Source organism: Aythya ferina (genome assembly GCF_964211825.1).
Source record: "Aythya ferina genome assembly, chromosome: 5".
In the NCBI taxonomy this organism is placed as follows: domain Eukaryota; kingdom Metazoa; phylum Chordata; class Aves; order Anseriformes; family Anatidae; genus Aythya; species Aythya ferina.
In genome coordinates, this window is record NC_140301.1 from 3,837,860 (window position 1) to 3,852,024 (window position 14,165).

The 14,165-nt window shown below is 41.1% G+C and overlaps 1 protein-coding gene across 6 annotated transcripts in view; it reads right to left on the bottom strand.

Moving 5' to 3' along the window:
• Positions 1-14,165, bottom strand: part of TUB (TUB bipartite transcription factor) — a 133,441-nt gene that overhangs the window by 93,708 nt on the left and 25,568 nt on the right. The window contains exon 1 of one of the 6 annotated variants that reach the window (XM_084521647.1): positions 8,192-8,260. The exons of 3 other annotated variants lie outside the window; for them this stretch is intronic. The gene's annotated coding sequence lies outside the window, so the exon portion shown is untranslated. Of the gene's footprint in view, positions 1-8,191; positions 8,261-14,165 lie in introns of those variants that run through there. 2 more of the 6 variants (XM_084521645.1, XM_084521644.1) reach the window with 2 other exon arrangements.

Consider the following 14,165-nt stretch of genomic DNA (forward strand, 5'->3'; position numbering starts at 1 on the left):
GTTTGTCTCTTTTGTAGAGTCAGCAATGTAAAATATAATTCTAAAATAAGTCCAATAGATTTTAATATAATAATCTGACTTGCGTAAATTACACATACATTCATTTCTACTTAAAAAAAAAATCCAAAAAAACATGCTGATGCAAAGAAGCTAACCACTGCATATTCCACGTTATGCGCCAGAGACAGCTTTTGGTACAAGCCATCCATTTCAGAGAGTCTATCTCCTGCTCACAGACAAGGGACTGTCTAAAAATGAAGCAGCCACAACGCATCACCTGGGAACACAAAATCAAGGAAATTCTGTATCCATGGAAAGACTCAGAAGCCACTTGCCCAACTGTTTAACAGTGCATCAGTGCAGCTAAGAGGATTCTCTTAAAAATATATATAATTATTAAAAACAAAACAACAAAAACAATAACACAGGTACCTAAGCTTCACCACAGTCAGACACGTTGGCTGTCAAGATCCTTTCTGACCTCCTGCCTGGAGACCCCAGAGTATCACCCAGTAATTGCTGCACCAAACCCAATCATTTGTTGTTAAAATCAAATCTGTCTTTCAGAAAGACAGCCAAGTCTTGATCTCTGGCGTGTAGTAACATGTGAGCCGCTTCATAACAGAAGATAGTGCTGCTTCTTCTGGCTAAGATATTTCACTTTGATAGTGACATTAAAAATGCAACAATTAACTCTGATGAAATCAACCATTATGTCTTAATGCAATAATGGGCTGTAACATAATTAACTGGAAGTTATCTGAGTGTTTTTTGTTTTTTTTTTTTTTTTTCTAACATGCACATTCAGGGCTGCACTTTGATCTATAATTTGGCAGGAAAAAGCAGAAAATGCAAAACCAGTGGCTTGGAAAGAGAATCAATAGCACTGCACACTCAGCTCCCCCCCTCCCCTGCCTTTGTTGCACAACTGATGCTCTCACAAGCCACTTCTCACTCGTGTGAGCAAGCTGTATTTCCATCGAGCTTCCACCAGGAGGAAGACACCCCCACACCGGACATCCTTCCAGATGCAAAGGAAAAGCTTAGCACTACCTGGCTCACCAGAAGCAAGAAACAGGAGTCTCATACCAAGGCACAAGCTGCTGAGATATCAAAATGGCTTTGGTTACTGTAGAACAAAAAAAAAAAAATCACCTCATTACCCATTAACAACATTTTTCTCAGGGCAAAACTGGCACATTTTCATTGTTCCCTACTGAGCCTAGGCCAAACATGTAAAGGACTTGACCAAGGCAGCCCTGAAGTCTGCTGCAGAGCACAGACTTGAGATGGATCTCTGATCCTTGGTGCAGTCCCTTAAGATCCCCAAAATCTTCGCGCTGACCAGAAGACACATTTAAGAGTGCAGTCAGCTCTGGCTGGAGTAGAGGTGGTCTGATACATGAGGAGTATGCTTTGCTTCTTTTGAAGGGTAAAGAGGAAGCTCAAAAGTCACAAGCACTGTTAACAACATATCCAGATTCTCAGGATACTCTATTCTTAAAGGGCTTTTGGTTAAGAAGATCCACTTTCCTGCTGCCGGGTTTATAGAGGAAAGCTGGAAACCCATAAAACTGAAATGTTTGACAGTCATGGAACAAGAAGTATCTCAATTTTCTACTTTCAGGTTTTTGAAAAACCCTCAGTGGTAATGTGCAAACTCTTAGAGATGCTAATGCCACAGTTTAGCACTAAATCATAATATTTGCCATCTAAAGGGTCCGGTCCAGGAACAGTTACAGCCTCACAGCTTCCTCTGAAAGCAAAGTAAGAACATGGATGTAACCTAAGGGCCATAATCTTTTTGTTTAGTCTATATTCTTACAAATGGCAAGATATTTCTGTTACTTCATTCCCACAAGCCAGTTCTGCTTCATTCTGGTTTCTAGGAGCAAAAAGAGTGCTAGAAGGGAAAACCTAGTCCCATCTGCACAGACTTGGCTGTAATCTTAGCTATACATCTAAGACAAACAGTCACCCAGCTGTCATCACATCTGGGGTGACACGCTCAAAAGACATCTCCCTCACTCTGAAGCAGCTCCATTCTGTTTCCAGGCACTCACACAATATACTTTGAAGCAACAAGAGTTCCACCATGGACTATGGGCAACTTCCACTGCTCCCCAGAACCACTCAGCTTTATGGCCCAGCCAGCAGTTTTCTGCTGGGAGGTGGATATGCAAGTGTACAGTCGCCTGCCATGTAGCAAATGCCAGGTGCCACAGCTAGCACCTGACCAGCAATGCTGGTGGAAAAGAAACAAACCATTGTTTTCTTGTCAAGTTTGATCCCATTTTAAGGGTTTATCATCTCCTCTAGTCAGCTTGTAACAGTTCCAGTTATTAGGATGAGGATTTTCTACACTTCACTAGCATATAGTTGATTTTTTTTTTTTTTTTTTTTTTGTGCTAATGCCTCCAATTCAGTAAAAACATTTTTCTTTGAATTACCTGCCAGGAGGTTGTTTCTTGGCATGGTTGTGTATATGAACATAGATAAATACCTAAATATGTCCATATTTTAGTATTGGACTTGCCATAACTGAATATCTGAGTAGAAAAATGGGTGGTGAAATATTCTTGGCTGCTTCTTCAACTGTTCCCTTTGCATCTGCTACTGACTGCTGTTCGAAAAATCAGTGGACTAGACAGACCTTTGCCCTGACCTGAAACAACCCTAAGCCTATAGAAACCCGGACTCTTGAAAGCATTCTATTTTGAGCATCTTTTGCCCTATGTATAAAAAACAACAATGACAAAACCCACAAAAAAAAGAGGTACTAAGTGGGATATTGAAGAAATTCAGTCCTCATTTTAAAAAGAATGAAATCAGTTTAGTTAACATGTACTACTCTGAGGGACAAAGAACGAAGGAAAGAAAAGCTACTCCATTATTAAATCCACTATAATTTCTGGATTTCCATAAGTTCTTTCCATACACTTCATCTCAGAGCTCAGATACTATTTCTGTAAATTAGCCCATAAGAAGGAAAATTAACATAGTACAAAGTATGCCCATGATCCTAACTGCAAAATTCGGATTCCCTCTACAAGCGAGGATGTACCCTGTAACACGAACACCCTTCACAATCACAGCAGAGGTGATACTGAGAGGTGTTCAGCTGGCATGTACGCAGTGCTCAGGGGCCTGCCGATTACCTTTACTAGCATCTACACAGCAAAGTTATTCTCTGAGCATATTTCACGTTATCCTTGGATCCTTGGAGTCATTTATACATTTCAGGTAGCCTGACAACTGTTTCTTGGACAAAGAAGCTAAAAAAAAAAACACAGACACTCAGCAGCAGGTTCAAAGTTAATCAGAAAGTCAATGATTAGGTCAACTATGTAAGAGAAAGTTAATTAAATTGCTCCCAGATAATCTTTAATTTTCATACACAAGCAAGCACTAAAAAGCCTGCCTGAGAAGCGTTGGGGAATTTCTCCTTTGTCTCTGCAATTCTGTTGGACTTCAACCCCACATACACCGTGCTGAAATCATGAGCATTTTGAGGGCTAAAATTCAACATCAAATTGATCCACCCAGATCTTGGACCATTAGGACTTCTTAAAATTAATAACTATGGTTAAAATACCTTGGACTTTTTCCCTTTTATTGTTATTTAACAAAAGAGTACTTAATATTTTAATAGGATTCTGCAACATGATAAATACTTTTTTTCTTTAAAAAATGATGAGAAGGGCACATCTAACGAAAATCAAGTTGTCTGTTGCACGAGCTTTATCTGTGTTCCATCAGAGCCTTTCAAGCAGAACTGAAGATGTTTTCTTTTTAATTACTTGTAGCTGAATACTTTTCTCATCGCATTTAGACACCATACAGAAAAGCAACCTCAAGATGGCGATGTTTCGCCCTTTTTAGAAGCTGCTCGCTGCTATTACTGAGATGTCATCCCTTATTCTGAAGGCAGAGGGGAATTTATCGTTGAGTGCATTATGGTGTAGCTACCCCACAGAAGTGTTTGCATCCCTCTCTGATAAAGGTACTTACCTGCCATTAGCAAGTCTTGCACCTTACAGTAAAAGAAAAACTTCAACTAGAAAAGTTGTGTTATTGCCAATTATTAATAGATTTCTGAAGTGTTTGCTTTCTCTTCACAACCTCAAGCCTAAAAAGCGATCCTGATTTTTTATTAGATAACAGCAAGATAAATTCGTGAACGCTCCAAAACGTAGCATGATGTGTCTACAGCTTTTGTAGAGGTTTCTTCTATCGCTTTTGTCCCTTTGCACCACCATGAAGAGTTGCAGCCCTGCACGGACTTTAGCTGAGTGAGCAAAGCAGCACTTTTTTATCAGATACTATAGGAAAGAGGTCTTTATGGTAGATTAGCATTTCTATAACACACAGTTGCAAAGCCTTCTAGGAAAAAAAAAAAAAAAAAAAAAAAAAAAAAAAGGATATTGAGGAGAAAAGATAATTACTAGATCTGAGAGAAGAGAGAAGCGTTCCTGTGAACATCTCTAAAGCATGGGCAGACCAGACTTGAAGAGTTCTGCAGAGAAGGAAGATCAAAATAGACCCTAATATTTAGCCCTTTGCATAGCCTGGAAAACACTCTCGTGCTTCTCCAGCAAGCCCCAGTGCCCCCTGCAAAGTGAGAAAGAGCAAAGAGCTTCCAGCCACAGCCAGAGGCAGCTGGCTGAGGAAACACCTCATTTAGAAGTAGAGGCTTGCCCAAGTATTTTTCAGATATGAGCAGAGAAGTGACCCTAGCTGCAGAGAACAAGAAGAGCAGACCCTGGCCCTCAGTGGCTCAAAACACCAGTCTCGTGTTATGGCAGTAGTGAGCAACCCCAAAGCCAAGACGCACGAGTGAATACTATTAACCACTCATTCCTCAAGTGGTAAACAGGGACAAAGCTAAACGCCTTCAGCACCAGAGTGAGGGGAAAATTCACTCTTTTCTGTTCCCCACCACAACAAAGCTTTAAATTAGTGCAAAAATAACATATTAAGAAGAACGGACATCTGACAGTAATGTTTCTTCTCTTTTTTCCTCAAAAAGTTTTGCTGGTTTACTTTTTGTTTTTAACATTTGCAAGCTATGCATCTTAATGTTGTTTTAGTAAAGATTTGAAGTTAACTTGAAAAAGCTTCCACTAAATCAAAAAACAGCAGGTATAAAACTGAACTCGTCACACCTGAGCTGCAGGGGACCCACTGACCACAGGATTACACAGCAGTAGTGAAGTCCCAGGCTGAGAACAGTTCACTAAACCCACTCAGTTAAATGTTTTTAATCCACTCACTCACATGCAGTAACCAGGCGTACATCTGGTGCTTGGCCAGAAGGAAGGGAAGAGATTGGGTAGCTTTGGATACGTGAACTGGCATTATAGATAGCCCCCCAAGCAAGTTTTCTTCAGCTAAGGAAAGCAAGCACAGGAATAGTTAATCGTGAGATGATTTTTATTTTAAAAAGAAATAGCAATTTAAATGTTCTTCAAGGCTTCTCCTCTCGGTTATGCCAAGACTGAAGCCTTCTCACAGTCACCCCTCCAGGGTCTGGACATCCCTCACAAATTGGTCAGCCCCAGACTGGATCCAGCAGTGTGGGTGCTGTCTTACCAGTAGATGGAGATAGCAGCCTCCCTGATCTGCTTGGGCATGCTCTTCCCAATGCAGCCTGAATGCTATTTGCCTCATCTGCCATGAGAGCAAACTGTTACATAGCTTCTTATCACCAGAACTGATACTCAGCTTGCAGAGAACGGGACAGATCCGTCTTTCCTGAAGAAGAGCCAAGGAGCGGGCGGGTGTGAGTTGTGGCTTACTCTGGGGCACAATTTACATGTGTTTTCCATGCAGCCTACCACCAGCACAGGCCCAAGAAGTCTGCTGGGCATATTTAAAAGTCATCTCCCTACATACCCGTAGTGATACCTCATCGCTTCTGAGGGCAGGCAGGCAGCTGCTCAGCAAGCAGGCCAGAGTTCAATTTGCCCAGCTCCTATAAGCTCTTGAAATGGTGCCCTGTGGTTTGTAAGCTCGTGCCAGCAGACCCAGATCCTGTTTGCTCTTTACTGCAAGGCATTTCCTGCACCTCTTGGCCATGCTCCTTCTTCTGTCCCCTTTGCTTCATGCCCCAGCTGACTGTCATCCCCTGGGACCCAAACATTCACCACATAAAAACCCAACACACTACATCCAATCCCTCTCAATGCCTCTGTCAAGGCAAGTGCTGCCTTTCAAGCTGACTAATTTCACTGGCTAATTAAGCATGGAGACACACCAGATTGCCAGCACTGAATGGTGGCTGCAGCATCTATCACTCCAGCAGGATTCAATCTAATGAGCTAAAAGTAACACCCTGAGAGTCCCGAACAGCTTGCTCATGGAATGGAAAACCTATTGTTTTCCATGCTCTAAAATTCCCCAACTTAAAAAAGAGAAAACCAAAACAAGCCCTGCCTTCTACAGCCTTTAAAACACTAATAATGAATCACCAAGAAAAAAAACACCTGTTCCACTTCAGTCATTAATGTTACATATCACACCTTTCAGTTTCTTTCTGGGCATTGAAGTTCCCAAGGTCCTTCCGAAGTAGTTAAAATTATATGGCCAGCTTAAGTCCCATCTGCCTAAAAAAAAAAACATATTTCATCTGCTGTTTCCATCAGGGATAAGGTTTCCTTCACGCATGCTTGGCTTCCTTTGTGCATGTGTATTTTGTGTGTTTGGTAAAGCATTCTTTTTCCTGTTGACTAAGCAGTTCACATAGAAACTTTCTGCAGAAATTGGGAACGGTAAGATGTTATTTGTACAGTTTCTTACCTTCTGCAGTGACCTAGACCGTTGTGAAGACCCCGAGAAACAGGGCAGCATCTAAATGACACGATTTCACATGCAGCATCTGGTTACACAGAATGTAAGGCAACTAGACCGAAAAGGAAAGGGAAATAACCCAGGGACAAAGATGCTATAAATCAAAGCAACGGCACAGCTCCATGCTCATACTCTTACTCCAGCTAGATCTGTATTTGAAATTAACTTCTCACCTCACAGTCTTCTAAACAGCACCACAGATAGTGCTAGTTCTGTTTATTGAGGACATGAAGGTTGTAATTAGCAATACTTGCCCTGACCAGATCAGTACTTCTGAACATGTTTGGGATAACAATCTCACCAGAGCAGACGTTAGTTCTAATGAAAACATTTTCAGGCTGAAGGGGGGAGGAAGAATTCCAATTACCCTATTTGGCATAGACTAACTTGAAAAGAAATTACTGTAAGTAAATAGAGTTACAACCTAAATGTAAAGAGAAACACCACTGATGCTTACAGAACATAACATGGAAGTATCACTACGTACTGAAATCTGAGCTGAGGGCATAATTTCAAACCTTTTGAGACAGGAATAACATTACAAAAGTGTATTTTTGCAAAATCTTTGACTGATCAATCAGTCTGAAAATAAAACTCATAACCTAGTTTATACTAGTTTAACCTAGTATCCCAAAAGAAACAGCAAAATGAAAGAAACTATAACTTCTTGAGCTAGTAATGTTGGGTTAATCTTCAGATCAATCTCTAATGCTGAAATTTGGTTCTGATATCTGAAGATATTTGGTGATTTTGGATTTTTAAGAGAATAAATTAGAAAACTTTATGAAAAAAAAAGTAACTCATGGGTCTATTGCTGAGAAGATAGACAAAGAAAACTGAAGTCTGGTTTAGACAACTTTTCACCATAGACTCATAATCTTTAATAAAAAAAAAAAAAAATGGGGGGAGGGGGAGAAGCACTGCAGTGTTTCAATTCACAATTGAAATGCCCAAGTCTCAGACTTTAACATTTTTCAAAAATAAGATGTTTCAGCTTTTCTGGAAATTTCTCTCCTGCCTCAGGGGTGCAAAGCACCATGCCGCAGGTCATATTGCAGTCCAGGCTGCTCTTTCCTCCCTCTTGGCAAGGGCTGTTTCTCCAGTACTTCCAGCCAACGTTGGACAAGAACATACCATTTGCTACTGACTTCTAACACCCAATTTCCACACCGAAGCATCTGCTTGCAGCATTACCATACTGTTGAAGTTTCAAGTCCTGAAAGCCTTCTTGAACATCTTAGGTACAGAAATACCTTGATACGAAGGGACTGCACCCACATCATAACCCAGATCAAACAGTTTTATCCCAGAGAAGATAAATGTAAAACAAACAATCACTTACAAAGCAGATTTTCATATTTGTCCACCTCTTGATCTAAAGAAAGACTGAATTAGTCAGCTGCATCCTAAAAAATAGCCAATACGAGCCTTGGCTAGTTCAGCTGTGACTAGTTTAAGGAACAAGATGAAGCACAGTCAGCTCTAGCAGCATTTGATTACAGATTAGCCCTGCAGTAAATATCTGTGTTACCGCAGAACACGTGAAGGTAGCTCAGCTGCTATATATTGCCATTTATCTAGAAAATAGTGAAACCAGAGTCGCAATATACTAGAAAATTAACTGCTGTTTGCTTAATCAAGATCAATAACATTTAGGCATTTTATGTCTTTTGATCCTAATTTAGAAACACCTTAAATCACATGCCTTAGGGTCTACTGAGTTAGGACTCATTTAATTGCTGTGGTGAGCTAGGCCTACATCTTTACTTGCTACACCCTCGAAGCCTATTTCAATTATGTGCCTGGTGACACCACCTGTCTTGGAAATTGAGGGCTCTGTTTTGATACCCTGGTTTGAGCATAAATAAAGCTTCCACTCCTGCTTCTATCAAAGAGCAAATGGCTAACGCACATGTGTTTTATAGCCAAGAAAAAAAAAAAGAAAAAAAAAAGGAACTTACTGTTGAATTTGTAAAATTCTCATTACTATCAAATCAGAGAAGATGCTTTTATCAGTGTACGTGTATTGAATTTGACTAGAAAATAATTTCTTTTGGATTAAAAAAGGTCATTTCCATAGCTGTTTGCAATGCTTAACGCAGACGAAATGGCATACACAGGTTTCCGTATGGAGAAAGTGACCTATATTCCACTGGTGATAGACAACAACCACTGATCCACCGGTAAACAAAACCACTGCTCGATCACAAACAGGAGAGAGCGGAGTATTGCTGTGCCCTGAACAAGTTTCAGTGTTCAACTTTCCAGAGCTGGTGGGAAAATGTGAACATATGACTCCTCAGGATTGTATGGGGAGTTATCTGCAAGACACAAAGGGATGCTCCATCGGACAAGAAGGACCCTTCAGGTCCCTTCCCACCACCTAACTCTACATAACAATCCTAAAGATTTCTGCTCCCTTTGCCCCTGTCTCCTCTCGTAGTAATCGAGCCACAGGCCAGTCCCACAACCAGCCTAGAGGTGGTGATCTTCTGTTACAGACTTGTCTTTTTTGGTCCAGATAAGCTGCTTGTATACCTTCTTTGGAAAATTCCTCCTTTTCCCATGTCTGTATGCAGCACAGCACACTAATGTTCTGCTTCAGACACGGCATTATTATAACCTTAGCGTTATAATCCAAACAGGAATAGCCACAGTTAAAGCATGTATGAAAGTGGGCCACAGGACCTTTCTGATGTCAACATAGCACATACCTTTTGATATACGGATGGGAAACAGCATTGGCAACTTCCTTTGAATAATGTTATTTTGAGACCGTACTGTACACTCATCTGGTATCACCCACCAAGGAAAAGGAGTCTGATTTCCCATCGGATGAATTTGTCTGACTCTTCAGTAGTCTAAACAGATTATAAATCAGATAAAATTGCTCAAGGGTAAGCAGCAACACAAAAACAACTATTGGATTTGGTTCATGTGTTCTGTATGGCTGTAACTCTGCTTTTGTATTACTCTGACCAAGTTACAAAACTCTTTCAGGCTGAATCATGGAATGCACATTTACTATTTTTTTTGAGAAATTCAAACTCCAGAACAGGGGTGGGGAAGGGACGGAGATAGAAATAAAAAAAAAAGTTAAGAAAGATAGTACCCATTGAAGGCTAGAACACTTTCTTTACAACCACAAAAGCCATCACTTGGCATCATCTTCATGTTCTGAGTACAGAAGCTCTGTTGTGGTATGATGCACATAAGCTGTTTGGGGAAAATGCTGGAGAACAGCACTTAAACTCTTGCTCCATTTAATGACCCACTGTAGGTATCCATTCATCCTGCCCTTCCCACTCAGATCAAGACTTCAAATAGTCACACATATATAGATGTACATACAGAAGAAGGTGGGGAAAGCAGCAAGATGACAGTTTTCAAAATAGTTTTCTGGCCCTTTCTAAGCATCTTATGCAGCTACCAAATAATTATCTTGATATGGTCTCGAAAAGATTGCTTGTTTCTCTGAATGGAGAAAAAAAAATGAGAACAAGCATTTCTTCTTTCTTACAATACACAACAAAAGGTCTCTATTGATTGGCTAATTGGTGGTCATAATTCTGCATTGATTTTATATCAGGTAGAAATTGAGACAACAAGTAATAGACTCCATCTGTGTCAATTTAACAAGGGGATGGAAATTGTGAGTTTATGATTACACTTTAATAAGATTTATCCATAGGTAATAATAGGTGGTAAGACAACAAAAACACACCAGACACACCAGATTCTGGGTGGCTTGACCCAGAATCTTTAAATTTGTATCTCAACTTCTGCAAATTCTTGTTATTCCTAGTTCAACTTTTCACCATTCACAGTTACCCTGGGACTGCATGCTTGATCTTCCCAGAGACATAAATGCTTTTAAATGTGAAGGAATAAATAAACTAATTTCTTTCAGAATGAAATTGAAACAGAGAAAGTTTAAAAACAAAACAAAACAAACACCATTATAGTACCAGGGAAAGGGATAGAAAATTTTACAAATGATGTTCCTTTGCTCACTTTATCCTTGTTTCCAGTCCTGGTTTCAATTCACTCAGTGGCTTTCTGCACAGCAGCCAGCTTTGCCCTGGTCCTTGGGAGAGTTTCTCCATCCTCCCAGAGGCCTCATTAGGTCTCTTACTCCCCTCTGTCTTGGTGCAAATCCCCGCTCTAGGCTTCTGGCTTGCCATACCTCACAGCCCAGCACCTACAAGCTATGCAAACAGAGTAGCTCCCCAAGGGAAAATAAATCTTACCTTTTTTATCCCAAAGGATCTGTTTTCAAAGCAACCAGAATGCAACATGAACTCAGCAATGAAAAATACAATACAATACAATACAATACAATAAAACACAACAGTGAAAAACAAGTGACAAAACAGAATTCAGCAACCTGATGGTCCTGGAAGCTGTGGAGAACAGTGCGGATGTCAGCATCTGGGAAGCACCCAGGGAAGCGAGCAGCTTTCCTAACTGTACAGCCTCTCTGAGAGTGCCATCCAGAGGCCTCTTGACCTGGGGTCCACAGGACAATCTGCTGGCTGATTTTGGAGGCAGCCCATGGGAAAGGCTCCATTTGCAGGTACACCCAGGCCCTACCTGAAGGGTAGGGGGTACATAGGCTAAAAGATTCCTGAAGATTTCCTTTCACTGGCATCATATCAACACTGCAAGTCTATTGCCAGACACCGTTACGGCACGCGAGAGCCGTACTAGCACAGATTTACTTTGGAGCTAACACATGCCATTGTCTCGTGTGCTTTCCAGCTGCAAACACAGTACTCTTGGAAAAAGTCTTATGAAATAAAAACCATCGTAAATTAGGGATCTGTAGCTGACACATCTGACATGAGAATCCTCAGTGTATTAAGAAAGTATTACCATGTAAGTACATAAAGATATACCACCAACCACAGGAACATTTACAGATCTCATGTAGCACATCATTCAGCATTAACAGAGGGCTGGTTGCTGAAACATGTAAAGACAACTGGGAAATTAGGTGCTGGTTTGTTCTGTTTTGTTTTAATGCCGAAGGACTAGACTATTACAAGCAATAATATAGGGGTTATTCAATTTCTTGAATGCATTAAATTGCAAAATCATTCATTTAATAGATTCATTTAATAGATGGTATTTTTCCAAGTGAGTTACTCAGATCACTGATGTATTTGGAATATAGGTATTGTTTGAAAGCAGCAAATGAACCTTAACCAAAGAAAAAATAGTGTTGAACTATAAAAGCAAAATTGAGTAACATTACATGACTGGGTGACCTTCCAGAAATTAGCCTTTTGTATTTAGTCAGCTTAACAGCAGGTAGGAAAATGGCCTCACTTAATAAAGGCAGTATTTCTTGACCCATAATCCTACAGGCCCCACAGCTTTTTGTTTCTTGTTGTTCCAGAGAGAGGCATTTGCGCTAATTGCTGGCAGAGATTCTGCAACAATGCACCACTGCCCTCCCGTAGGAAGAAACCTCTCCTGCCACAGCTGTAGGAAACACCAAAGGGTAAATTCGCATTGCTGGATTGAGCCTGAAACACAGTCCTTGTGCTCTCTCTCTGCCTGTTTGCATCAGAGGCAGGAGATGACAGACGAATGGGCTAAGATTCAGCAGTTCATTCATTTGCTGGTCTCTGATAAAAGAGCTGTGCCATGACAATGACAAAAGAAATAAATTCAGGTGGTTTTTCTCATATTCCCAGAAAGCCATCAGGACACGCAAACACAGTCTGTGCTCGTACATCTTTGCAGTTCTTCTTTTCTGTCTCTCTCTCTCCAGATTACGGATATGTTGCAGAAATCTTTTAGTGTGGCTGTTCCTTTATTCAGTGCAGAGAGGAACAGAATCCAACCCCACAGCTGAGACTTCTTGCCCATACAAGAACTCAAGTGTTAAATAATAAAAGCATAGACAAGAGCACTGTTAAAGATAATGCATCTAAGTCTAGGCCAGGCACAGCTTGCCATAGCAGACTTTTTAATATTAGACATTTTCTGAGCTGAAGCAAGACAAACACAGAGGTAATGAGTGAACCAGCTGCTCTTAAACACGCCATTATCCCGAGAGCCCCATCTGATATACATGGGTACAAAATAATTTTTCTGTAGCAATTTTACTTTTCAGCACTGAGATGTGCCGAAGCAGGCTGGCTCCTCACGGTGGTCTAGGGCTCTGCCCTCCCAGGTGAGTTGTGACCACGCCATGGGGGCTCCTCACTGCCAAAGATCCATCACACCCACCAGAGGGAAAGGCACCATACTTGCCACTTGCCTGCCTGCTAAGCAAGAGAAAGGTTTTGAAGAACTCCAGTCCCAGCAGAACCGGGGCTGTTCCTGAAACAGCAGGAAGACACTACGCTCATCTCTTGGCTTTAAAACACAAAGCAAGACTATTCACCTTTTTGCTTTTTCGGGCTTGGTTTCCCCTTCCTCCCTTCCTCCTCCCTCATTATTAAAGCTCTCTGATGATGGATTAAGTGAGATGTTCCCCACAGACCAGACTCCAGAAGATCTGCCAAGTAGTGCTTCTTTTCCAGCTTCTTTTCTCCCAACACTATTTCTCTTTCTGTGCACTGCTTTCAACACCTCTGTGCTCTGCTTTCCATGCTGATGCGAAGCGTTCAGCCTTTTAGCCAGTTATTGACACTGGAGAGCCTAACATACCCTCAAAATGCACTCTGCCTTTCCAGGGAAGGCCATAAATCCCACCAGCTCCTTCAAAGAGAGCAGGATTTGGTCCTTCTCTAAGGGTCATGCTTTCAGAGAGAAATCGGAAAAAGCAAACAACCAACCCTCCCCGCAACCCAACCACCCACACCATGATGTATTTCCCTGTTGTTTTTTTTTCTGTTATGCTCTATCTGATTTCCACTGGCGGGGTCAACATAGCACATAGTGGAAAAGCAGCTTCTGCAGAAGTCTGCTAGTTCACAGAAGCACAGAAAGTTGAGGTGGGAAGGGGCCTCCAAGGGGCATCTCGTCCGCACCCCCAGCCCACCCCATCCTGCTCAGTGGCACTTTATTTACGTCTGTAGAATAAGGTTTTTATTTCTTTTACTTTATTGTTTACACACAGATTTCCAGGTGAGATTCTCATCAGTTTCAACCGTTGTCTCAGTGGCAATTTTATAAGAAACAACATTCGTTTTCTCCAAGTATGGAAAGCTGCAAGAAAACTGCCAAGCGAAAACTATTCACATTTATTGGTCTCTAAATCATTTCATTGTCTCCGAGATGTGCTGGGTTAGAACATGACTAAATGTTTACTCATACAGCTCCTTTCATCGCAAAGGGATTACATCAGCAAATGCTGACAG